Below are 25,053 nucleotides of genomic sequence, written 5' to 3'. Positions count from 1 at the left end.
ACCATATTATGGACTGAATGCTTGTGTTCCCCCAAAATTGATATGCTGAAGCCCTAACCCTTAAGGTGATAATATTTCCAGGTGAGGCCTTTGCAAGTAATTAGATTTGGATGAGGTCATGAGGGTAGGGTCCTTGTGATGGGATTACTACCTTTATAAGAAACCAGAGAGGGCTCTCCTCCCCACCTTGTGAGGACACAGCAAGAAGTTCAGCTCTCTGAAAGCTAGGACGACATCCCTCCCCAGACATGGAATAGTACCTTAGCCTCCAGACTGTGAGAAAAAATGTCTGTTGTCTAAGCCACCCAGACTATGGCATTTTGTTACAGCAGCCTGAACTAACTGGGACACACCAGAGCTCCCACCTTTTCTCTGATACACTTGTATCTCACTCTGTCTGAGTTAGGCGGGTGATTGAGACAGGCTCAGTTACTCTGGGCTCTGGGGAAGCTCAAGCTTGGCAGGGGCTGAGATAAGGACAGTCTGCTCACTTGAAAGCCGGGACACTAGAAGGATGGGCGGTGGCCCCCCTGTGTGGACCTGACCCTCCTAGGTCTTGAGCACTGCAGGCAAAGTGGGTCTCCCAAGCTGGTGGCAGGGCTTTCCAACAAAAATGTTGGAGACCTGGAGAAGTCATTTTTGGCTCCAACAGGAGAAAAGCAAACTGCAAAGTCAAAACTAATAAATGTTTAATTAAATGTCTACAGAAGGTAGCACCGTGTCAACATCATTAAACTGCTAAATTAATTATTCCTAAAAATCTCATTACATGTGAAAATGATTTAGATTTTCTCACTTTGCAAGAATTTCCCAGTACACCCAATCATTCCTGTGAAATCACAGCCACTGTAAATTAGTGCCTTGTAGCCAAGTAAAAGCAAAATAAAAATTATAAAAAATCCTTTCAGAAATTATGTAATAAAAAGGCTACATGTAATGTGTTCTTAAGAGTTTGCTATGATGAGGGCTACACGTTAGTAACTTGCGACCTTAACTCGCTCAGGGCTGGTGTCAGACTAACCAGCCGGGGATCCTTGGGCAAGTCGTCTCTGAGCTTCAGTTTTTCCGCTTCTGAAATATCCAGGGGGGTCCTTAACCCCAGCTGCGGGAGCTTGTGAGATCAAAAGCCTCCGGTGCCAGGCAGAGAGGTGAGGGTAAGAGCTGGGCAGGGCCTCACTCGCTTGGGACGCAAAATTTAAGAGAGTGCCAAAAAACTCAATAACCAAGATAAATAATACTTTAATGTAATGTTTTTTTTTTTAAAAAAAATCGAAATAAGTTTTTGTTTAAACCGCAAAATGAACAAAATGCCAAAAATTAAAACAGGATGATCCGTGCGGGACTCGGAGGCCCTGCTGCCTGGCAGTATCACCTGTGCCCGGCTTCCTTTACCTGCGCAGTGGGGCTGCCCGTCCCACGGGGGGTTGCTGGGCAGCGAAAATGGGTTAAGGGAAGCTAGCGGTTTGGAAGAGTCCTAGCACTCCAAAGGCACAAGGTGCACGGAAAGGGCCGTGTTGCACTCAGAGGGGACATCACACATTGTATGCTCTGCAGGAAAAACCAAGGTCACACCGTCAGAAACGAAATTGCGCTGGAGCCGGGGCGTGGCACGGGCGCGTTCCGGTTGCCCATTGAAGAGGCCGTGCCCGCCCTCGGGGGGTCGCTTCGGGGATGGCGGGCGGCGGCGCCGGGCGCGGGGAGTCAGGCTGTGCTGCCCCGGCCCCCGCCGCGCGCCGCGCTCCCCCTTTGTCCCTCCGCGCCGCGGGCCGCGCGCTCCTCCCGCCGCGCTTTGTCGCCCCGCGGCGTCGGGGCGGCGCCGGCGCTGGACCCCGCGGCCCGGGCGGCCCCGTCGGGCGCGGGCGACTTCAAAGCGTGCGCGGCCCGCCCCTCGGAGGCGACCCCGGCGCGGGCGGCCGGCTGGGCGGCGGGGCCCGGCCGCGCGGCCCACCTGTTCCTTGGGGGCTTGGGGGGCTTCCCCAAAGGGGACCAAGAATGAAACCCTTTTTGTCCGCATCGGGCTCGGGCCGACTGCGTAATTAACTTCAGTGTTTTCGGAAGCAAAACAGCTCCTCCGCCCACCCTCACCTTGGCTCTTTCTGAGACCAAGGGGATCCTCAGGCGACAGGGAAGAGTCACTCGCTGGGAGTGAATCTCGGGCCTGGCCGGGTCGGCTCCGCTTCAGGGGGGAGAGTGCGTGTGTGTCTCGGAGGAACGTTCTCGAATAGAGAGCTGGTAGGAGGAAAAGCCCCGGGGTCCAAGCCCGCGCTCCAGAACTGCCCTTCCAAGCGCCTTTCCTCACCACCCGACCTCGGGGCCTGCATCCCTCGCAGCGGCCCGCACGCTGCTCCCTCCCCCCGGAACTCCTGCCCGCCCCTGCGGCCCTGCCCAGCCCCCTCCCCCGGGAAGTCTGCCGGCTCCTTCAGTCCCTGCCGCGGCTGAGCTCAGGCTCTCGGGAGCCACGCGTGGCCGGCTGGACTCCCGGCCGGACCCCTCGCCTGCCCTGTGAGCGAGGCAGGATGGGGGACCCGCACCGGGCCCGCAGTGTCTGCACCAGGTTCCCGAGATGCGAGATGCGGAGCCTCAGAGGAGACTTAGTGGGTGAAGGAGTCGCCGAGGAAGTGCGCTCGGGGGAAGGCGGGAGGTGAGTGGAGAAAGCAGGTCAGGAAGGAAGAAGAGGCCAAGCACAGGCCTCCCTCAGCAGCGCCAGTGTCAGCTGCCCACGGGCACATGATACCTGCCTGGAGGCCGGGAACTCAGGCTCTCCTGCTCTCCTGCCTGTCAGTCTTTGGCTACCAGCCTGGGGAGCGGGCAGGAGCCACGCAGACTTCCAGGGACTGTTGGCTGTCACTGCCAATGCAGAAGTGGCTCCAGTAGTCCAGGGTAGTCCCTGGAACAAGGCCACAGGTGTGTGTCAGGCTGCAGGGGTGAGTCATAGGGTAGAGTGCCCAGGAGCTTGGGGGATGGGCATGCAGAGCCAATAAACTTGGCATCCAAGGTGTCTGGAGGGCCCTGGGCAGAGCACCAACAGTATCCACTGCAGCAGAGCACGGTGGGTGTGCCACATCTTGGCCCAGAAAACACTCTATTGCTCTTTTCATATGCAATATATGTCTCCCTCTCCCAGTAAACACCCAGCTCCTTGAGGGCAAGGAAAATGAGAAAAGAGTCTGCCAGGGATCAAGTACCATATTCTGTGCTTCCAGCAATGCTAGTCTTATAAATTTCAATAAATACTCATTGAACATCTTCCCTGCATCAGACACCAGGCCAGCAATGTGGATTAGCATTGCTTGATCACTTATTGAAATCCCCCACTAGTCTGCAAGCTCTCTGAGGGAAGGAGGTGTGTTCTCTTCTCCAGTTCATCCTCAGTGCTCGGAACAACCTTTACCATAGTAGGAGCTCAATAAATATTTGATGAATGAATGAATGACTTCTCAGGGAGTTGGAGTTCACAGCCTGGTAGGACACGTGGCAACATGTTAAATAATTAAAAAGAAAAAGCTAAGTGTGGAAACAGTAGCACACAGAGAAAAATGATTAACTTGGGGTCAAGTTCAGAGTTCAAAGAAAGTTTCACAGAGTCAAAACCATTTGAAATGGCAGGGTTTACCCAGCCCAGAGAAAGCATTCCAAGCGGAAGAGACAGCTGTGCAAAAGCAAAGTGGTATGAAACAAGCAAGCGGGTCCTTAGAATGGGGTCCACTGAGCTCCAACATCACACAAGAACTCGGGGAAAATAAGTGATGTTATAACAATTTCATGGAGTATTGAAGAATAGAATGATTTTCATTGTCTGCTCAGATTTCACTGTGGCCTTTGGAAAAGGCAGAGCCACAGACTATGAAAATTGATACACCCTTATAAAGTGGGGGGGGGGGCTAAGCTGCCCCTGGGTAGGTGTGATACATGTTCTTCCTTTTCAGTTGGCAAGGTGGGACAGGTGGAGTAGGGACAGCATCCATCAAGGGTGGCTGGAGTGGCACGTCAGAACCTGAGGAGGCTTCCATGGAAGAGGACTGCCAGCATGAGTGTTAGAGCCCTGGCTACGTGAAGTAGGTCTGCAGCAAAAGGGGTAGCTCAGTGCAGGGTGCTGGGTCCTGGGTGAGGAGGGTGACCCCACAGAGGTGTCAGAGGCCAGGCAGGGTGAGCAGTGTAAGCAGGGTGTCGTTCAAGGAGAAGGCCTGGCATGGCTGTCAGAACCTCAACGGAGTGAGTAATATGCTTGTAAGGGAGGATATGGCAATGAAGATGGAGGATTATTTATACATGAGGGAATTGATCAGATAAAGGAGATTGATCGGATAAGCAAATATGTTAAAGATGAACGAGAAAGATGTTTCATTGTTTGGAGAATCAAATTACAAATAAGGAAACAGGGAAATCTGGGAAGACTCCTGTGGGTTGGATTGCAATTAGAGGTATTGATAAGAACTTATACCAAAATAGGTATAGAAATAAATATGGATGGAAAACACGCATACACATATGTATGTGGGTGTGTACATATACACATATGTTCCTTAGTTGTGTCTACTGAGAGAACCTGAGAGCAGTGACACTCCAGAAGCAGTGAGTACACATCTTGCCCAGAGTTTGGCTTCTAAATACCACTTTCAACCAAAAGGAAGAAGGCACTCTTGCAGAAGATGGGTGATTCTGCGGCCGAGGCAGGGATGAGCCTAGAACATCTCGTGACCTGGAAAGTAATGTAAGAGCAAAGGTAACTCCGTGACTCCTGCTAGGCTTCCTGGAGTAGGCCTAAGTTTCGGTTTCCCCGGCCCGGGCCCTCCCCTTCCCCGAAATGACACCGATGACCACCGGAGGATCCTGAGACTTAGAGCCGACCAATCAGGAGTTAACGCGACCATGGAACCGACCAATGAGGAGCCGACACGGTCAGCCAGTCTTGGAGGAACAAATGAACTGAGGGAGGGAGGGGGATGGTGAGCCCAGCGTATGTAGCCCACTGGAAAGTATAAAAGCTTAGTTTACCCCAGGGCGGGGTCCTGGGTCGTGGAGAGGCCACTGCCTTGGTGCTCTGGGACTTGGACCCTAGCTCGAGCTGGCCAGTAAACTCCTTTGCCTTTTGCAGCCTCGGTGACTCTGCCTCTCTGTTCCTGGGGCCGAGGGGAACCGGTTCTAACAGTGATTGCCCAGAGAATGATGGAAACGTGCCACGGAACACAGAAGCCGCATCCGGATATCTCTGGAGCAACGTTAACATAAATAAATAACAAAGAGTTTTAACTTATACGCTACAGAATAAAATAGGAAACCAGGAGTCCATAGTGTTATAAGTCACTGAATAAATTAAAACTTGATGAGGAGCAAGATATTGATATAAACATAATTATCAACTACAGAGGGAAAAACAGTAAAAATAGCAGCTTTACAGTGGAAGGGCCTGGCAGATGCTACCTTAACCAGGTGATCCAAGTGAATATCATCAGTGATGGGACAAACTGAATTCTTGTGCCTCTGATGGGACTCAATGAGAGCAGAGCGTCATTTCTGTGATATTCTGCCAAAGATGCACATACTACATCTGAACACGATGAAATGTCAGGCAAATCCAGACTGAGGGACATTCTGTGCAATGACTGGCCTGCAGTCTTCAAAAGAGTTGAGGCCATGGAAATCGAGGGCAGACAGACCAAGGAGGCATTCGGTATGCAAGGAATCTAAAGGGACTTGACATCGGACGGTGATGTGTGATTCTACACTGGACCTTTTTGTTATACATAACATTATTGGGACAAAGGAACATGGTCTGAGGACCAGACGGTAGAAATGCATGTTGTGAACTTTATAATTTTTATGGCTGTTTTCCCTGTTTGTTGGAAATACACACTGCAGTCTCTGGGGGTGGCAGGCATCGCACTGGCAACTTTCAGATGATTCTGGAAAAAAAAATTCTTTGTAATATACTCTCAACTTTCCTGCAAATTTGAGATTAGATTAAATATATATGTGTGTGTAAAAATTGGAACACATTACTGTACTGCTCAGACCCTTAAGGCTTCCCTATTGCTTTTGGAATAAATACACGGAGTCCTGATCCTGATCCATGAGTCCTACATGACCTGGCCCATCTCTTGTCTGTGCCCTTGTACCTGGCTATGTTTCAGCCACACTGGCCTGCTGGATGTTTCTGGAACATGCCCAGCATTCTCCTCCCTCTGGGCCTTTGCACTTGCTATTCCCTTTGCTTGGAGCGTGGTCCTCCCAGATTTCCATATGGTGCTCTCTGTTGAAATGTCCCCTGTCAGAGAGGCCTTTGAAAATAGCTCCTCAGCCAGGCCAGTCACCTGTGTCCCTTTACCTGCGTTAACTTTCTTCATAGTGCTTTTCATGACTTGACACTTTAATATGGGTTTCCCTGTATACTGCCCGTTTCTTCACTAGAACATCAACTCCCCGTGGACAAGGACCTGTTTTGTTATTCCCTCTACTCCAAGAGTGAGGGCACTAGGCAGCAGGCGAGGGCCTTCCCTCGGCACCACGCAGCAAGGTGGGCATACCTATGGTTCCCATTTTGAAGGTGTGGAAGTAAAATGATTCACCCAAGGACACACAGCTAATACCCAGAGGGAGTGGGATTTGAACTGTCAAAAAAAAAAAAAAAGGTCAGCGCTGGCAGAGGCTCCTGAAAGGTGGCAGGACAGATTTTATTTAGACTCCTGCAGTGGGGGAGAGAGACTCCAGGACAGATTGAGCTCCACCCCAGCTAAAACAAACGGGACTGGGGTTTTTAAAGGGAGAGGAGAGAAGGAACCAAGAGGGACTATGGGGAAGAGAAGAAGAAGGAAGGAAAGGGCCGGGGGGCTTTGTGGAAAGGGAAATCTACAGAAGCTGGTAAAAGGAGAATTACTGAAAAGGGCTTGGCGAGGGGGCTTGGTACAATGCACATTTCGGGGTTTGGTAGCATTGTGTTTTCTTGAGCAGAGACTTAACCCTAGGACTGGGGTCACCTTCAGAGACATGGCCTGGTGCTGGTGGAGCGGGTGTTCCAGGGAGCACTTTTGCACTGCGTAGGAGTTCACAATTCATAGAACCCAAGCTTCCAAACTCTAGGACAAGTCCCAGGCAGGAGGATTTTGCAAATTATTTTTAAAAAGAAATCTCCGGGCAAAGGAGGAAGCTGTCATCTATTTCTTTTGTAGCCCCTCCCTGACAGTGCTGATCAGAGGCTGTCACAGATCCCTGCTGGGTAGTTGACAAGGTAGCAGTGCATAACTGGAAGCTTAACTGGAACATGCATGAGCTTGAAGCCAGACAGATGGAGTTCCAGTTTCAGCTCAGCCACTTACCCCGATGGCAACACCAAGTAAGTGACTTAACTTTCCTGAGTTTCTAAATCGCAATAATAGTACCCACCTGGCACATCACTTTGAGGCTTAAATAAACTAAAATGTGTAAAGTGCCTAGCGCAGTGTGTGGTCACAGTCAGTACTCAGTAAGTGGGAAGATAAACCCGTTGCTGGCCAAGTTATGACACTGTCTGACCAAATCTAGGAACTAGAGGTTCCAAGGGGTGAAAAATCGGAGAAGGACCACACAGTCTCTGCTTGAAGCCTGGTGGGGGAGCCCCCAGTGAGGGAGCCCCCACTGACAGAGGCTAGATTCCAAAGCATCTTCTCTTTGATGTTGGTGCCAGTCCCATTAGTGTTTTGCACCCAGGATTTGTTCCCAGCTCCTGAGGACTGAGCCAAGGGAAGGTGCTTCTCCCTCTCTGCTCAGGCCCCGCCTCCCTGACACACATGCCTTCTGGGAGACAGGCTTTCTCCTTTGGCCAAGGCAGCCAGTTCCACTGGAGTATGAGCTAGTCTACAGGCTGCTGGGTCAATGTTGGGAAACACAAAACCGTCTTGAAATGTGACTTTCCAGTTTTGATTTTGCTTGTTTATAAATGTATATTGTAAAAAAGATGCCATCGCCTCCAATCTAATCCCTTGTCTGGCATTTAATTACCTTTAGAGCATGAGCATCAACATCAGGAAGATGTTTTTTCTCAAGCCAAAGTGCAATTGGAAACATTTGATACCATTTTAGACATTAAGGATGGGTAGGATGCAGAGGTTATAAAATAAGTACCTATCACTCTTTCCAATAATCCTTATGCCTAGCTAGGACATAAAGCTCCACCTTGCCATGTCCTGTCCAATTACCATCCATCCATTCAACAAGTATTTGTTAAGCACCTTCTCTGGGGCAGGCAATACTCTAGGTACTTGAACCATTTATACATCAGTGGACACACAGATGATGATCTTGACATTGACACCCTGGCACAAGTGTTGCCCTCCTCCAGGTTCACCTTTCTTCTTGCTCTACCTGGTGTTTGGACTTATCCTTCAAAATTTAGTTCAAACCCACCGCATCTGGAAGGTTTCCCAACGTACTCAGGGAAAGTTAATTATTGCTCTCTCTATGCTGTCATAATACTTTGTTCATTTCCCTTTTATAGTACTTTATCATATTATCCTCTAAATTAATAGCCTTTATTTGGGGAAGGCAGTTTTAGGTTTTCCGAAAAATTGAGTAGAAGGTACAGAAAGTTGCCATACGCTCCCCCGCAGCCCCCCACCATATTATCATCTTGCATTAGTGTGGGACATTTGTTACAATTGATGAGTCAATATAGATACATTATTATTAAATAAATTCATAGATTACATTAGGGTTCAGTCTTTGTATTGTACATTCTATGACTTTGACAAATATATAATGGCATGAATCCACCACTACAATACCATATGGAATAGTTTCACTGCCCTAAAAATCTTGTGTCCTACCTATTTATTCCTCCTTCCCTCCCCAAAGTCCCTGGTAACCACTGATTTTTTTACTGTCTCCACAGTTTTGCCTTTTCCAGAATGTCATATAGCAGGAATCAGATAGTATGCAGACTTTTTGTTTTGGCTTCTTTAACTTAGCAATATGCATTTAAGGTTCTGCCATGTCTCTTCGTGGTTTTGATAGCTCATTTCTTTTTAAAGTGCTGAATAATATCCATTGTACAGATGCACCAGTTTGTTTATCCATTCACCTACTGAAAGACATCTTGGTGGCCTCTATGTTTTGGCAGTTATGAATAAAGCTGCTATAAACATCTGTGTATAGGTTATTGTGTAGTAAGTTTTCAACTCCTTTGGATAAATACCAAGGAGAGTGCTTGCTGGATCATATGGTGAGAGTGTATTTAGTTTTGTAAGAAATTGTCAAACTGTTTTCCAAATTGGCTGTATCATTTTGCCTTCCCACCAGCAGTGAATGAGAGCTCTATGTGCTACTTTTTATTTTATCTGTTAACTACTCTGTTCCCACCACCATCCACCCCTCAGATTGTGAGCTACCTGGGCACAATGGCCATGTGTTATTTATCACTGTGTCCTCAGCATTTGGCACTGAAATGTTTATTGAATGAGTTATTTGTTGAGCTTAAATTTTTAAATTACAGAGCGATCCCTCAAAATGTAGGATATAATTCTGGATGCTACTTCAGCAGTGGAGAGGGGACTTAAAAACATGGTGCTGTGGCCTATGGAAGACCCAATCTCTGTTCTATTGATATGGTATTATCTATGACATGTTGACATCAAGTTTAAGTAATGTTCAGAACTAGAGTCTAATCATAGCTTTCAAATAATTTATTCTTTATGTTCTCACTTTGTAACTTTGAATAATAAATTCTGCTAATAAACTATTAAATAATTGACCGCCTTGACCATGATAATGACAATTACCACCTCTCACCTGGAAACCAGGAAAGACTTCTGACACGTCACAGCCACAGCAATCTTTTTGCAATCTACTGGGAAGAGAGACAACTGAATGGACAAGGACAAGGAAGATCACAGCTGTAACAGAAGGATGGACTATTGACCGTGGGTGCCCAAGGAACACTCCTCCCCAGGTTTGGATTGGGAAGGTGTAATTAATTAGATTCTTGTTAAGTAAATATTCACTTTTTCCTTCCCTCTCATGGGAAGAATAATCTTCCTCATTGGCCTTGGCCACATGACTTGCTGTGGCTAGTGGAACTTGGCCAGTCACGATGCAAGCAGAAGCTTTACATGTGCTCACAAGGTTCGGTCTTTTGTGCCTTGCTAATCCACCATGAAGACAGCATCCACTGGGTAGTTGATATTCCTTAGGTCAGGGTCCTGGAATGAGAGACATCTATGCAGATCTGAACCCATATCCTGGACCAGAGCCACCTCAGCTGTCTTGCAGGCTGCAAACAGGAAAGAAATGTTTATTGATATTTGAGGATTGTTACACAGCATAATCAGCAATAGCAACTAGTACAGAAAACTTCCTGGGGAATGAGGACCAATCAGAAACCTTATCCAGATGGATAAGGAGAGGTTAAGAGAAAACCTGGGTCAGTGCAGGAAGTTGTAAGTACTATGAATAATATTTACAACTGGCATGAGACCACTTGATAATTTGCCACTAATAAGAAGTAGACGAATGGAAAGTCAGACTTGAGCTGGGAGTGATCACTGTGGTAATCACTGTTAGCATCTAAACCGCTTACTCCTTCCTGGCAATGGCTTGTTCCTGGTGTGCCAGTTATGATTATCCTGTTCCCAACTTGCCCAGCCTCTTCGCTGCTGGGTAGCTAGTGACCCAGTTCCAGCCCTAGAGACTTAAACAGAAATTTTCTCATGGATTTCTGGGAAAACCTTTTTTGTTTTCCTGATAAAAGATGTCAGATGAGATTAGAACAGTCTTTCCTTTTTCTCCTGGCTTGAACAGGGATGCAATTGTTAGAGTTGTAACAGCCCTGTTGCATCCATGAAGGAATGGCCTGAAGAATTTCAGAGACGTTGGCCCTATCATCTTTGAGATGCTGAACCAATGCCTGCAGCTACCTACTTCTGGACATCTTACTGTGTAAGGAAAATAACTCCTTTTCTGTTTAAACTACCATAAGGAGGGCTTTGTGTTGGGTATTATACAATAGCTAACATTTACAAACACTACAAGCTTGCCACTGTGTTAAGCATTTTATAGCCATTATGCCATTTAACCTTTCTATTAATCCTATGAAAAAGTGGTATTATTGCCACATTAGAATTTTTTCCAGAGGTTGAATCTGCTAAGGGCTCTGCCGTTCCAGTTCTACCCAACTTCTGAGGTGCAAACCCGAGACCAGCCATGCCTATCCCAATACAGTAAGCTGAAGTTTTACTCCACGTGGGTATGGTCTGAGCAAAAAATAGCCTTGAGAAACAGAGATTTGAACCAAGGTCCTCCATCCCTTCCCGATATCCAAGGAGAAAGTTGTGATTTGGGGCTAAAGAAAGCGTTGAAGACCTTGGGGTTCTGGGGTTCCCACGTTTTTGAGCTCAGTCAATCAAGTGTGTAACTGGGGTGAGCAGAAAGTTTCCTGAGGATTCTCTGAAGATCTCGGGGTGCTGGCATTAGCCAGCCTCCTTCTCCAGAAGCTGCAACAGCGGAGATGGTCGGGTGACACATGGAAAGGTCTCTTTCGGAGTTTGCTGAACGATGCCATTTAAAACAAGCCTCCACTTACTCCTGATATTACTGTGTGATATGTCACTAATTCATTTAAGAAGCAAATACCCAGGGATAGTTATGAAGAGGGTGAAGATGACGAGTCACTCACTCCTTCGTATGGATTAGTTTGCTTCAATTATCTTTGTAATACCTAGGCAAAGAGTGCTGAAAACCAACATGTTGCAGATGAGTAAATTTGTGTATGAATGAGCTGTATTCATGGAAGAATGTTCAGAAACCTATGGGAGGGCTCCTCAGAGTTGCACCCAGGTGTGTGCATGCAAACACACACACACACACACACACACACACACGCTTTAAGAGGGGATGTAGAGCTTTCTAGGTCTTCTTGGGTAACAGAAACAAGATTTAAAAGGTTTGAGAAGTTAAAACAAGGGGGCTAGTGTAACAGGACTAAGTTTAACAAGAGCAGGTGTTGGACTCTGAGCATTTGTCCAAAAGTGCCCCACACAGGGAGAGGATGAGGGAGGTGGGTCATGACAGCCCCCAGTGTGAGAAAGCCAGTGTCCCACCGGTGGGCAGCCCGCGCCCACGCGGCAGGGCTGGGCCTGGCTGCCAAGGGCACTAATGAGCTCCCGCGCTGCTTTAACAAGCTCAGTTTTCAGACGAGAGACCTGATAGGTACAGGAGTCAGACCACACCTGAAGTCTGGGGCTCGATTCTGGAAAGAAACATGAGCAAACTGGTGACCAAATGAAAAGCCACGGGAGAAGGGACAGGGTGCAAAAGCAGGGCAGAAGAGGTAGCCCGGCCCCGAAGGAGCTAGAATGCAGGGGTGGCTGGAGGGCAGGGGTGGTGCCCACTTTGCCTCTGTATTCCCAGCGTCTGGGAGGTGTTTGAAGCTTTGTAAAGATTTGCTGAGTGAACAAATTGGGGTACCCCAACACATTTAATACAAAGAATTTTCCCATAAAGGAGTAAGTTCCTAACCCATGGGGGTATCTAAGTACAAACAGACAGCCCTTTGCTGGTGGTGTTCTAGGAGAGAGACCTAAGTGCCCAAGGAAGTCTTGGGAATAGATGCTAAGTTCTGTGGAGTCTCACATATTTTATTCCATAAGGCTAGATACTAAAGCCCTTACCATGTCTATCTCTGAGACATCTATTTCTCTTTTATTGGTGATTTCCAAAGGGAAGGAAGGAAGGAAGGATGAAAGGAAAGACAGAAGGAGGAAGGAAGAGGGCAGAGATGGAAGGAGGAGAGGCCAGTGCAAGGGCCGTGAGCCCCCTGAAGCTCTTCCCCCCTCCCCACCCCCACAGGGAGAGACCTCACCTTTTGTGAGTCCCTTCATCAAAGCATTCGTTGTGGCACATGGCAATTGTTTCTGTATGTCACACCCTCTCTTCCTGAAGCTGGGTCTATCTGTTTGGTGCCACTTTGTCCCTAATACACAGTGCTTGGTCAACAGTTCCTGTTAACACGCATTTGTTGAATGAATGCATGAATGCTGCAGTCTTCAGACTTGGTTAGGACGTGTTCTCTAGGCCGGCAGGTATTTCACACAGTGTTCTCAGGCAGAGTGTGTGTATGTTATCCCACTGGAGGGAAAAGGAAGCCAGACAGCGGGAAAAAGACATTCTAGAGAAGTAAAAGCTACCCTTGTGGGTTTCAAAAAATGTCTGGGATATTATGCCTGAAGTTGAAACGTCAGGTCATATTTACTTTTTCTCTTCTGTAAACAGCTTATATGTTTCCTAAAAGCAAAAAACAGACAACACAACCTCTTGTTACTTTTTGTGTACCTTGTTTCCATGGGTGTGTGTGTGTGATGAAATCATATGAGCATCAAATTCTGGGCCTCAGTACTCTTTCTTTTATTTGCTTTGCTCTCCAAAGTTTAGACAAATTGTGTATTGATCTTGTGCCTTTTATGAGGGTTTAAATTAGCAAAAGTCCTGTAAGTACTTGAAGAAATTTTAATGAGAATGGGGCTAACCAATTCCCTATCATAGTTCCTGCAGCTAGGCACTCAGTAAATACTTACAGAATGAATAAAATATTTACTGTCCACCTCAATGACAGATATCATAAAATAAGCACATTATTGACATTACTAATTAATCCAGTGACACCCCACTGGTTAAGTGGGATTCTGTTCTTCAAGACAAAGGAATAAGGGGAGGGTACTAGGCAATGGTGGCAGCTGAATGTGTCAGGATTCAAAACGGGTGCAGCCTGACTCCAAAGCCAGCCTCTCTCCATGTCACACACTCCTCGGGGGAAGTGGCTGTGGCCTGTGTGAAGTTCATACTGGGCATCTTCTGCTCCCTGTCCAACCTCTTCTTCCTCTAGTTGTTCTTGGGTCCAGATCTCTGGCCATCTGCTTCAAGTGCTTTTGAGAACAAGGTCAGATATATGTATTAAATGGATGGATGGATGGATGGATAAAGAATGAGGTAGAGGATGGAGGGGTGTTGGACAGTAACATCAGTGGATGGCTAGCTGGTTACACACACAGGCTCCTTCCCCTGCCTGTACCTACGGTACCAGCCTCATCATTTCAGTTTGGCCACACATCCTAGAAAAACAGATCAGCCTCTATCTCTTTCCTGCCAAGTCCTCCCCAACTGTCTGCCCCACCAGGATGCTAAATGCCCTGAAGTCTTGAATGTGGAGCAACTTTTGTGCTGCAGTTTTTGCCCAGACCTCATTAATTCAGGAAGATGATATTTCAGCCAGTGGAAAGATATCAAATGCGTGCAAAAACTCCTTAATTGCGGGTTTCCCTTTGCTCCCTTAATAAATTTGGAAACTATTTTGTGTAAATTATATTCTTTGAATAGCACTATGCCATTTTCCTTCTCCATGAGCTGGAGCAGAGATGGGGCAGAGCAGGATGGAGGAAAACAACCGCATGGTGAAAATGCTCCTTCCCAAGGAGACAGCTGTTGTAACTGCATTTGTTTTTCTATGCTAAACCACAGTCCTCTCAGGGCTGCTGTGTGTAACAGGAGCTTCGAGGATGGGCAGGCAGCAGAATCATGGGGAGGTGGAAGTGAGTCCTTCTGTAGCAGAGGCTCGAGTGCAACAGGAATAACTGTAAAGGCAGGAAGTGGAAACCAAGTCTGGAGACTCCCAGGGAGGGACTGGGTGCATTTAATAAGAACGATGTGTGGGTGAGACAGTCAGCCAATGGACAAAGGGAGGAGATGCTGCTGTGGCCAGCAAGGCGGAGCTGGAAGAGCAGCCCAGTGGGGCCAGGACCACAAAGGGAGAGACGGCCCCCTAAGCTCCACCTCCAGGTCACCTTGTCCCGGCCTCCAAGCCAGAGTCCCTGCAGCTCCTCTACATTTCTACCTGGCTTACCCACAGACACTCTGGCCTGACTACTCTTCCAGAGAGGCCTTTAGACTTTGGAGCTGAGTCGTCTGCCTTCCACTCTTGCTCTGCTACTTACCAGCTGTGTGACCCTAACCTTTCTGTGCCTTGATTTTGCATATCAGTGAAACGGGAGTAAGAATACCTGCCACACAGGACTGTGTGATTTATTCTCCCTCAAGCACTGGACACAGTGCCCGGCACCTGGCGAGTGCTGCGTGAGGATTGGCTATCATCATTGTCCCCTTCATCACCATCTTTTCCTATTCGTGACACCAGTCTCCCAAGCCAGAAATTTCAGATTATCTTCTGTGGGGAATGGATTTTCCACTACCCTCCCATCCTCTGTTTCCTGGAACCTACACTCCCCAAGGCTAACATAAAATACAAACTCAAGAGGAAAGAGGAGGCAGACGTAGCCTAGAGAAGGAGCTCGTGGAGCTTAAACTTGAAGCATAAATGGAAAGTCATTTGGTCATTGACCCAATCCACTTTGATGACAGTACCTGGGGGGCAGAGCAGACTTTCCTGCAGCCCTTGTCTGAGCAGCAGAAGCAAAGACAAATGACAACCCAAAGAGGGTAAGACCCCAGGGGACCTCCCAGGGGCTAGTAGACCAAGGCAGGAAGAAGGGATGAAGAGAAGGAAGGTGTGAAGGGGGAGACCTCTGTGTGGACCAGAAGGGCAGCCCCAGAGGTGCCGGGGAGAGCAGCACTAAGGCTCCACGCTGGCCATGGGGCTGGGAAGGTGGCTGGTCCTAGGGCATCTGCTTGCACGTTTTTCTGAACTCTGCGAGGGATTTCCGGGAAAAGAGCAAGTCTGTTTGCTTATGGCAACTGTCACCCAGTCCTTTTGTAGTGGGAATCAAGTGCCACTAGTGGGACTTTTGTAGTGGGTCACCCCGCCATGCCAGGATCGGGCGTGGTCACCAGCAGAACCTTGTGGGTGGGACGGGCGGCAGCCAACATGGGAAAGTCCTTTGATTACAATTAAGGACTTTATAAATTAAATTATGGTAAATGAGACATTTTGGACAAAACAATTTGGGGCACATAGGGACATATTTGATATCTGCCAATATACAGCCTCTTTGTTAAAGCCTCTTACAAGTGATAGCTATTCAACTTTAAATCAATTTTAAAACAAAAACCTCACCCCAGCAGGGCTACTTTGGGGTGGGAGAAACCCCAGCTTTTCCTCTTGATGCTCATGGTGACACCTTCCCGTTCAAAGAGTTTGAACTTGCAGCTGCTGCCACTTGCCTGCCTTTCTGACGTACAATTATGAAAACTAGTGTTTGGCTCAAAGGCTTCTGAAATTGTCAGCTAAAAACTTGGCTTTCCTGGGAGAATAGGCACAGCTGTGTGGTCAGTGCCTGTGTGTCGGTAATTTCTGGAATTCTGCTGTGCTCCCTGCCTTGTGCCACAAAGCAAAGAACAACGAAGACAACTAATAACAAAGACCTAAAAATATATCAACAAAAATCAATGTGTTGTGAAGAAATTCCAGGCCTTATTAAATGTGCTTTTGGTGAAAGAAGCCCTACAGAGAATTTCTGAATAAATTTCAAAGACGGTAGGTGTTTGGTCACTGAATAGCCTACAGAAGCAACCGTGGTATTTGTGGAATGTCCAACTGCAGATTGCCCGAGAAAATCACCCAGCTAGTACCTCAGTCATTTCTTATGACAGATCAAGGTCGTGGACAGTGGTGTGGGGTTGGCTGACACTCATGTCCTCGTGCTGGAAGATTCTGTTAGTGTCACGGACTCCCTGGCTTGGAGAGTTTGGGAGTGTAGCCATTCCTGCATGAAGCCAACGCTTCAACTCTTGAAGATCTGTAGCCAGAGAGACACTGTCCTTATTTCAAACACCTTGGTAACTCATTCCAAACTCCAACAACACCCACGTCCAGGAAATTCTTCTTAATGTTTAGCCTAAATCCCTCATGCTTCAATGTAAGCTCATTTCCTCTCATTCTGTCCAAAACAGAAATAGGGAACAGCTGCTCTCCATCGCTGGTTCACACACTTAAGGACCTTTACTTCATCCAACCTCCAAGTCTTCTCTCCTCCAGAATAAATATTCCAAATCCCAGGAACATTCTCTGAGACTTACCCAAATCACATGGCCAATTACTTTCTGAATGTTCCCTTTAATTCCAAGTACTGTCTCCGCCTTCATTCTTGAACAACACATGTCCTCTGGGTGATGTGGAGGCTGAAGGCAAACCAGGCCTCCTTCCAATACTTGAGGAAGATGCCTCACCACCTCCAGCTGCCCCAGCATCCCAGTCTGAAGTTTCATCTGCCTGCCATCATCCCCAACATCCTCACTGCTACAATGGCCAGATTTTTTATTACTAACTCTGTACTAGACACTGTGTTGTACACTTTATATAGATCATCTCATTGAACACAACCCTGTTGGATATATTTTTATCCTTAATTCATAGATGAAGAAATAACTTCTAAAGATCTTGTTGCTAGTAAGTGACTGGGATTTGAACCTAGGGTTGTCTGACACAAAGCCCAGGCCTTGCCACAATGCCGGGCTAGGATTTCTTCCTGCTTCTTGGAGCCCCATCAAGACAAGGATAATGAAATGGTCAGAAACAGACCACAAGAGCAGCTCTATGTCTGGAGTGCTGATCTTTTCCTTTCCCTGCAGAGTAGCTTTGTTATTTGCTATTTCATTCTTCAGAGGTGTCATCAAAAAAAACAAACTCCATTATCACGCTTATGTTTAATTATAATTATCTCTGTAAACATTTGTCTGTTCATTACCCTTGACCTGCTCCAAGGTCAGAACTTTGGCATTGTTTTTATATTGTTAGCATCTAGCACAGGGCCACCTTGAGTAGACACTGGAAATGTGTTTAGAATATGACTCACCGACTGACTAAAGGGATGGATGGGTGAATGAATGAATGAATCACACACAAATCCACACCTATTTATTACTCCAATTCCCAAATTCAGAAGTACTTACAGATACATACGGATCTCTTTGTATAAATGCCGCTCTGCCCACCCCTACTGCCGTCACAAAGCTGGTTTGGGGCATTGAACAGTTGGCAGATGAAGAATCTAATCTCATTTTTCCCACTGACTTAATGTGTGATCTTGGACAAGTCACTTGTTTTCTCCTCTGAAAAATGAGGGATGTTGGCCTGGATGATATTTAAGGCCCTTTCCAGTCCTAAATTTCCATAACTTTATGGCTATCTAGCTACCTTAATCAGACTTATCTAAATAATCACAAAAAACACAACTTCATGCTGGAGAAACACAGTCATAATAAACTAAGCAAAACCAAATGCCCTTCAATATCCTGTTGTGAACTATAAAATGTCCCTTAAAATCACATTTTCCCCTTGAAACAGGATGTAGGAAAAATATTTTCCTATTAAATCCTTTTAAAGTGCAAGGGAAAGCATTTATTCTGTGATTTGCTGTCCAATTCAATAAAAAGTAGAGGATTCAGCCATCTTAATTATGGAAGATACTGCAAAAAAGCAAAGGTGGTGAAAATTCAAGTTGGAAACCAAGATGCCATGCCAACAAAACAATGCACAGTCTTCTGGAGGGAGTTTCCAAGTGTGTACCCAGCAGTTTATTTCTGCCATTATGTTGGGGAAACCAGTAAATCAGTTTTTATGAGGTGATTTATGAAACTCCTGGGGTGGACGCAGTCAGCGCTGGGAAGAAGTTGCACCAATTTCCAAATCCAGGGTCGGGGTGGAGGGGGACTTGAACTTTGGTGAGTGTTGATTGCATTGTTGTGAGTTGAGTCCTTTAAGATGGGTTAAGCAAAATGGGATAAGTACCTTAAGAGAGGTAGAAAGGGCTAGATTTCAGAGGAACGTTGCCTTGTTCTTTGAATATCAGGAAGTCTCCCTAGGTTAAATCCTTTAAGGGCAGAGGTTCTACTTTCCTTATTTTTGTAGATCCTCCAAGTGTTGCCAGAAGCAGGCCTATAAACATTGCTTGAGCAATGGAAAAGAAGAGGTAGATCTCTCTGCTAAATAATCACCCCCTTCTGCTGGGGCCCCTCCCTCTGGCAAGCAAAACAGTGTCCTCCCAAAGATGTCCACGTCCTCTCCTGAACCGTGCAGAGGTGTGCTGCGCGGCAACGGGGAGCTGAGGTTGTGGGTGGAGCTCAGGCTGTTGATCAGCTAGCCTTCGGAGAGGGAGATTAGCCTGCACTGAGCGGGCCCAATGTAATGACAAGGGATATTAAATGTGGAGGAAAGAGGCAGAAGAGTCAGTGTCAGAGTGATGCAGTGTGAGCAGAACTCAACCTACCATTCCCGGCTTTGGGGAAGGAGGGTGGGGCTGTGGACCCAGGAATGCGGGCAGCCTCCAAAAGCTGGAGAATGGAGCACAGCCCTGCCAACTCCCTGATTTCAGCCCAGTGAACCCCTTGATGCTCATGGTGACACCTTCCCGTTCGAGTTTGAACTTGCAGCTGCTGCCACTTGCCTGCCTTTCTGACGTACAATTATGAAAACTAGTGTTTGGCTCAAAGGCTTCTGAAATCATCAGCTAAAACCTTGGCTTTCCTGGGAGAGTAGGCACAGCCGTGTGGTCAGCGCCTGTGTGTTGGTCACTTCTGGAGTGACCTCTGTAACTGCAGGATAACAAGTTTGCGTTATTTTAAGCCACTAAGTTTGTGATAATTTGTCACAGTAGCAATAGAAAACAGATATGCCCAAAGCCGACAGCCATGCTGATCGGTGTGACTCTGGACACTGAAGCACAGCTGACTGAACCAGGGAAGAAACTTGGGAGTTGAGGGGGGCTCGTGTTCAGCGACACAAACAGAGAAAACTGATTGGAGGAGATCATAATTACATTGAGGAACAGAGAAGCAGAAGGAGACAGAGCATTCGGGTAGTGCCCTGGCTTCTCACTGCCCCGAGGGAAAGCGTGAGTCTGCAGAACACACTCCTCTCCCTGGTCACCGCTGCGCATGGGCTCGGGGCAAAGGCAAAGGCTCAGAACTGTTGCTAGACCGGCTTCAACCTGCCCAACAACCAGCTGACTAAGACGACTTCCACGTGGGGGTGTTAAGGGTACTTAGAGGGGAATCCCAATCCCTGTGCACAGAAATCAGGAGTGATTACTGGGTGTTTCTGCATTTTTCAGCCAGAGGCTCAGAGAGGTGAAGTAACATGTTCAAAGTCACACAGACAGTGAGTAGGGAAGCTGGCATTCAAACCCAAGTCTTTCCATTTCTAAATCCCATATTTTGGTTTTTGTTTCCTATTAGTCATCCTCTGCTAACTGTTGGACTTCTGTTTTAACTAGAAAGAACTCAGCGATCTGATAAATGTCTCTATTAAAATACTCACGGCTGCTCAAAGCTTTAGACAATACTCATTGTCCAGAGAGGTGAGAAGTGAACGTGGGAGACTGGCGATGTAGGTCCAGGCCTCACAGTTTGCAGAGGCCTCCGGGCCAGATACAGTCTGAGGGTTAACAGAGCAATAACTTCCCCTTTTTTCTTCCAAAGCCTTTTTTGTTCGCTAGTGCCACATCTGTGTAGTTGCAGGGGAGTGGACGCCGGTAGATAGCAGCCCTCGGGCCTCTGTCCTTGCCTGCTGGCTAGTCACAATTACCACTCCAGCTGGGACTCTGTGGTGCCAAGTGCCATCCTGCAGAGTCAGAATAAAGGGGTGCTAATTGGGTAGTCTTCAGTTCAGGGTGGTCTTAATTCTGAGACATCACTGCTTTCTGAGCTGGGCTCTTGGGTTGTGCCAAACTGTGTAAACATCAACCTTAGCACCCTGCCCTCACGGGGCCTAGTACTCCTGAAGACTTGTAGCAGGAGACAATAGGAGTCTCCGGGGGGTTAAAAGTAGTGTGTGTGTTTGTTGGGGGGGGGAGTCCCAAGGCCATTGCTGATGGCGGGAAACAACGCAAACTGAGAACTAGTTAGTTAATCCTTGTGTCTCACCACACACACACACACACACACACACACACACACACACACACACACATATACCCTTGTCTTCCCACATGAAAATCAACACAAGGACATGTCTCAAGACAATTTTCTAAGTCAAGCTCCTCGTGGTGATTGCCTGAGAAATGACTGGCAGAAGTTGAAACCACAGACAATGCCCTACCAACTTGGCTGATTCTTACCCTGCCTCTTGGAATTTACTAACATGGGCCAAGGATGACAAAAGAATCCTTGAGCACCTGCCACCTGTTTTGTCCCCATGCTGAGACTCTTACTGTCCGGTGGGTCCTTGTTTCCTTGGGATTGACTTGTTTCCTAACTGCCAGTTCTGGTGGCACCTTGCTGTCCGCTGATCCTAGGGCTGGTGCGGCTGCGTGGGCACGCGCCCCCTTTCTCTCTCTCCACATATTGGGTCTGCTCGTAGTGGCGTGCCTCTCCAGATGGACAAGGACCACTTTTTGGACATGGACGCTCCAGATGCTACGAGTTGCTGCCAGAACCTCCAAACAAGCTCTCTTTCACCTTCTGGTTTCGAATAGCTCCTTAACAGAGAAGTTGAAACAAGAGTGGAATATCTTTACCTTCTCTGAGTCATACATTGAGAGTGAAGCTTTTGCCACATGTTGGCCCACTGGACATCCTTTTTGTTGCAAATTTGATGAAAAAGAGACCTTTTTGGTGTCCTTTTTGGCCAGATTCAGTTTGTCCTGGTCTCCAGACTTCCTCGTAGGACAAGGGGCCCTGGTTAGATGTGACTCCTTAAGGATGGAGGATGGGGGGAGATCAAAGAAGAGATGGGGAGTAGGAGAAGAGTGCTAGGCAAGGAGGCTGCAGGACTTGACCAATCTCAAGAAAGATGCAGACCCCAGGCAGCGGAAGGCGGCTCACTGGGAGGGAAGAGTGCCCAGTGCCTTGGGACCAAGAGAGGAGCAAACTGAAGGAGGTAGGCCCAGAAAATGGAGAATAGGTAATGAAGGAAGGAACGGAGTTACGGTGTGTACTAGTTTTCTATGGTTACAGTAACATGTGACCACAAACTCTGTGACTTAAAATAACAGAAATTTATTTCTCACAGTTCTGGAGGACAGAAATTTGAAATCAAGGGACTGGCAGGGCCACACTCCCTGCAGAAGCTTAGTGGAGAACCCTTCTGGCAGCTGTCAGCATCTCTGGGCTCATGGCTGCATCTCTCCAGTATTTGCTTCTGTCTTCACATGGCCTTCCCTGTGTATCGCCTATAAGGATTCTTGCTGTTGGATTTAGGGCTCACTTGGATAATCCAAAATCACCTCTTTATCTCAGGGCCCTTAACTTAATTATATCTTTGAAGACCCTTTTTCCAAGTAAGGTCACATTCACAGGTTCTAGGAATCAGGATATAGATATACCTTTTGGGACATACCTTAATGCAAACAAGGCCAGGGCAAGGAGCTCAGGACCCAAGGTGACAATCGGGTGAGAATGAGGAGGTGGCAGCTCCTCCTCTGTGTGCTCTTTAGCGGGTGGTGGAGGGACAAAGGCAGCACCTCGAAGGCTGGACCACGATGATCTTACCTTTCCCCCCTTTTCTTCTGCACATCCATTTCAAAGCTAAATTCATGGAAGAGCTCCCCGGAGAAACTCACCCTGATTTCTCTAGCTAGGTTCCGTCTTAGGAACAAATGTTTCTTCTTTGAGCCTCTCATCCCTAGAGTCATGGTCCTTTCTACAGTCCCTGAGGGAAAAAAAGTTGTTTTCAATGGATTTCCTTAAGTCTACTTCCTAACATGAAGGTATCTGTTTTTGAAGGCCTTTCCTTATGCATTATATGAATTCTACCATGGCACGGCCACAGTCTCCCAAAGTTTTTGTCACTCTGACATTGCCACCCAGGTCTTTTCCACTGGTTAGGTTTAGGCATAATATAGCCATTCCTTCCTCTCCATCCTTTACTCACTGATAAATAATGCTATAATGGTGGTAAGTGAAGAATCTAATATTCTTATTTTAGCAGATACCTGGACACAAGTTGTATCAGTGAGGTCAGGCTAATTATGCTACAGTTAACAAAACCTCACAAACCTCCATAGACAAGAACAGCGAGGGTTGACTCTTCACTCCTAGCACATGTCCTTGGGGTGTGTTCCATGCAATCTTAACCCCAGGACCCAGGCTGATGGAACACTGGAATATTGTGGGTTGTCATGGCAGAGGGACAAGAGCAGGGTGGATCACATGTTAGCTCTTAAATTTGCTGCCCAGAAATTACATGTCAGTTTTCATTGGCTAAAAGGAATTACCTGGCCAAGTCAGTGGTCAGTAGGTCAAGAAACTATAATCCTCTCCTGGGGAGAGGGACCCTGCATATGAGTGAACAATAAACACTACCTCAGAGGGCCTCCAGTTACTTTATTATCGTGGAGAGTCCATGACTCCACGCATCCAGAAAGCCCTGGTTCCCCCAGCCCATGAGAATTCTCTTCCAGGCACTGGAAACCCTCCATACGGATAATGCCTGCTCATGCCATCCCTCCCCAGACAGTAGGGCTATAAAACCAACCCCTCCAAGGGACGTGACAATGACAAAATCTCAGTGCCTGACAACAACAGGGGTCTATTTCTCCCTCACAGCTCATGTCCATCATGGGTTGGGCATCTGGATGAGCAATTAATTCTCTTTTTGAGGGAGGCTGTATTTAATGACTTTTATGAAAGAGTCCCCAAATGATTCTGAACTGCCTATGCCTGTCCTGCTTGTATGGGCATTGCTGTTGTATGCAGCTGTATTTGGAGATTTCAATACAATTGATCCTTGAACAATGTGGGGGTTAGGTGTGCTGATCCCCTGCGCAGCCAAAAATCCATGTATAACCTTTGACTCTCTAAAAACTTAATTACTAATAGCTTACTAGTGACTGGAAGCCTTACTGGTAAGAGTTGACTAACATATTTCGTATGTTATATGTATCATATGCTGTATTCTTATAATACAGTAAGCCAGACAAATAAAATGTTAAGAAAATTATAAGGAAGAGAAACTATATTTACTATTCATGAAGTGACAGATCATCATAAAGGCCTTCATCCTTATTGTCTTCATGCTGAGCAGGCCGAGGAGGAGGATGAAGAGAAGTTGTTGGTCTGCTGTCTGTCTCACGGGTGGCAGAGGAAGAAAATCTACAGAGAAGTGGCCCGATGCAGGTCAAACCTGTGCTGCTCATGGGTCAACTGTACATTTTTAGGAACAGTGTTTGGCCCAAAGAATTGTTTGCTGAATGAATAAAGAAAACATAATTTGTGTACTACACCCAACAGGGCAGTTTGTAGTATCATCCCACATTTCTGTTCCTCCTTTCTCGTCACATCCCCTCTTAGCTCTGCAGGGTTCCATATATTAGTCCACTGTCCTGAAATCACTTTGCTTTCTGAGATTAAAAGAGTAAAAACAAACAAAATAAAAAGACGCAATCCCTTATCCCATGTTCTGTGGGAAGCCCAGTGGCTTCTTCAAGATCTTTGTGACTTTTCTGGGAATTCTATGTACTTGTGGCTTTAGACTGATTATTTTGAGCTCTTTGCCAACAATCTTCTCTGCTCTTGCAGATCCAGACAGAAAACTTAGATCTTTGTCCCTACCTACCTTTGTACTCCCCAAAACTCAACCAAACACAAGGCACCACTCACTGAAGGTTTGGTGTAGCTTAGCCTCCTTCCCACTCAAAAACTCTTCCCAATTACTTAACTTCTACTTTCCTGGTCCTAGGTTTTGGCTCCCCCCATCCCTTTCTCCTAATTCAACCCCCCTCACTTTATTATGCAGAGCATAATATTCCACCCCAGCCTTTACCTTTGCATAGCCAAAGACTCATTAATGTCTGGATAAAACAAAGGGTCATTTATGCAAGACAGAATCTTTGGCAAAGATTTTGTAATTTCTTTATTTCTCTTTCTCTCCGTAGATGGAAGAAAGCTATATGGAAATTTATTTTCCTCATACAGGAAGGATGACATGGCTACAGTTTGGGTTTTAAATAATCTTTTCCTTCCTCCTTTCTGGTAAATATATACTTTCTTGACATCTATTTCTGATAAACGTTTTTAATATAGTGGTTCTCAAACTTTTGGTCTCAGAACTCCTTTGCACTTTTAAAAATAATTAAGGGCCTAAACAATTTTTGTTATATGGGCTTTATCTATCGATATTTACCATATCTGAAATTAAAACAAAAA

This window comes from Lemur catta, chromosome 17 (genome assembly GCF_020740605.2).
Source record: "Lemur catta isolate mLemCat1 chromosome 17, mLemCat1.pri, whole genome shotgun sequence".
NCBI lineage: Eukaryota > Metazoa > Chordata > Mammalia > Primates > Lemuridae > Lemur > Lemur catta.
Note: the sequence above shows the minus strand (reverse complement) of the source record.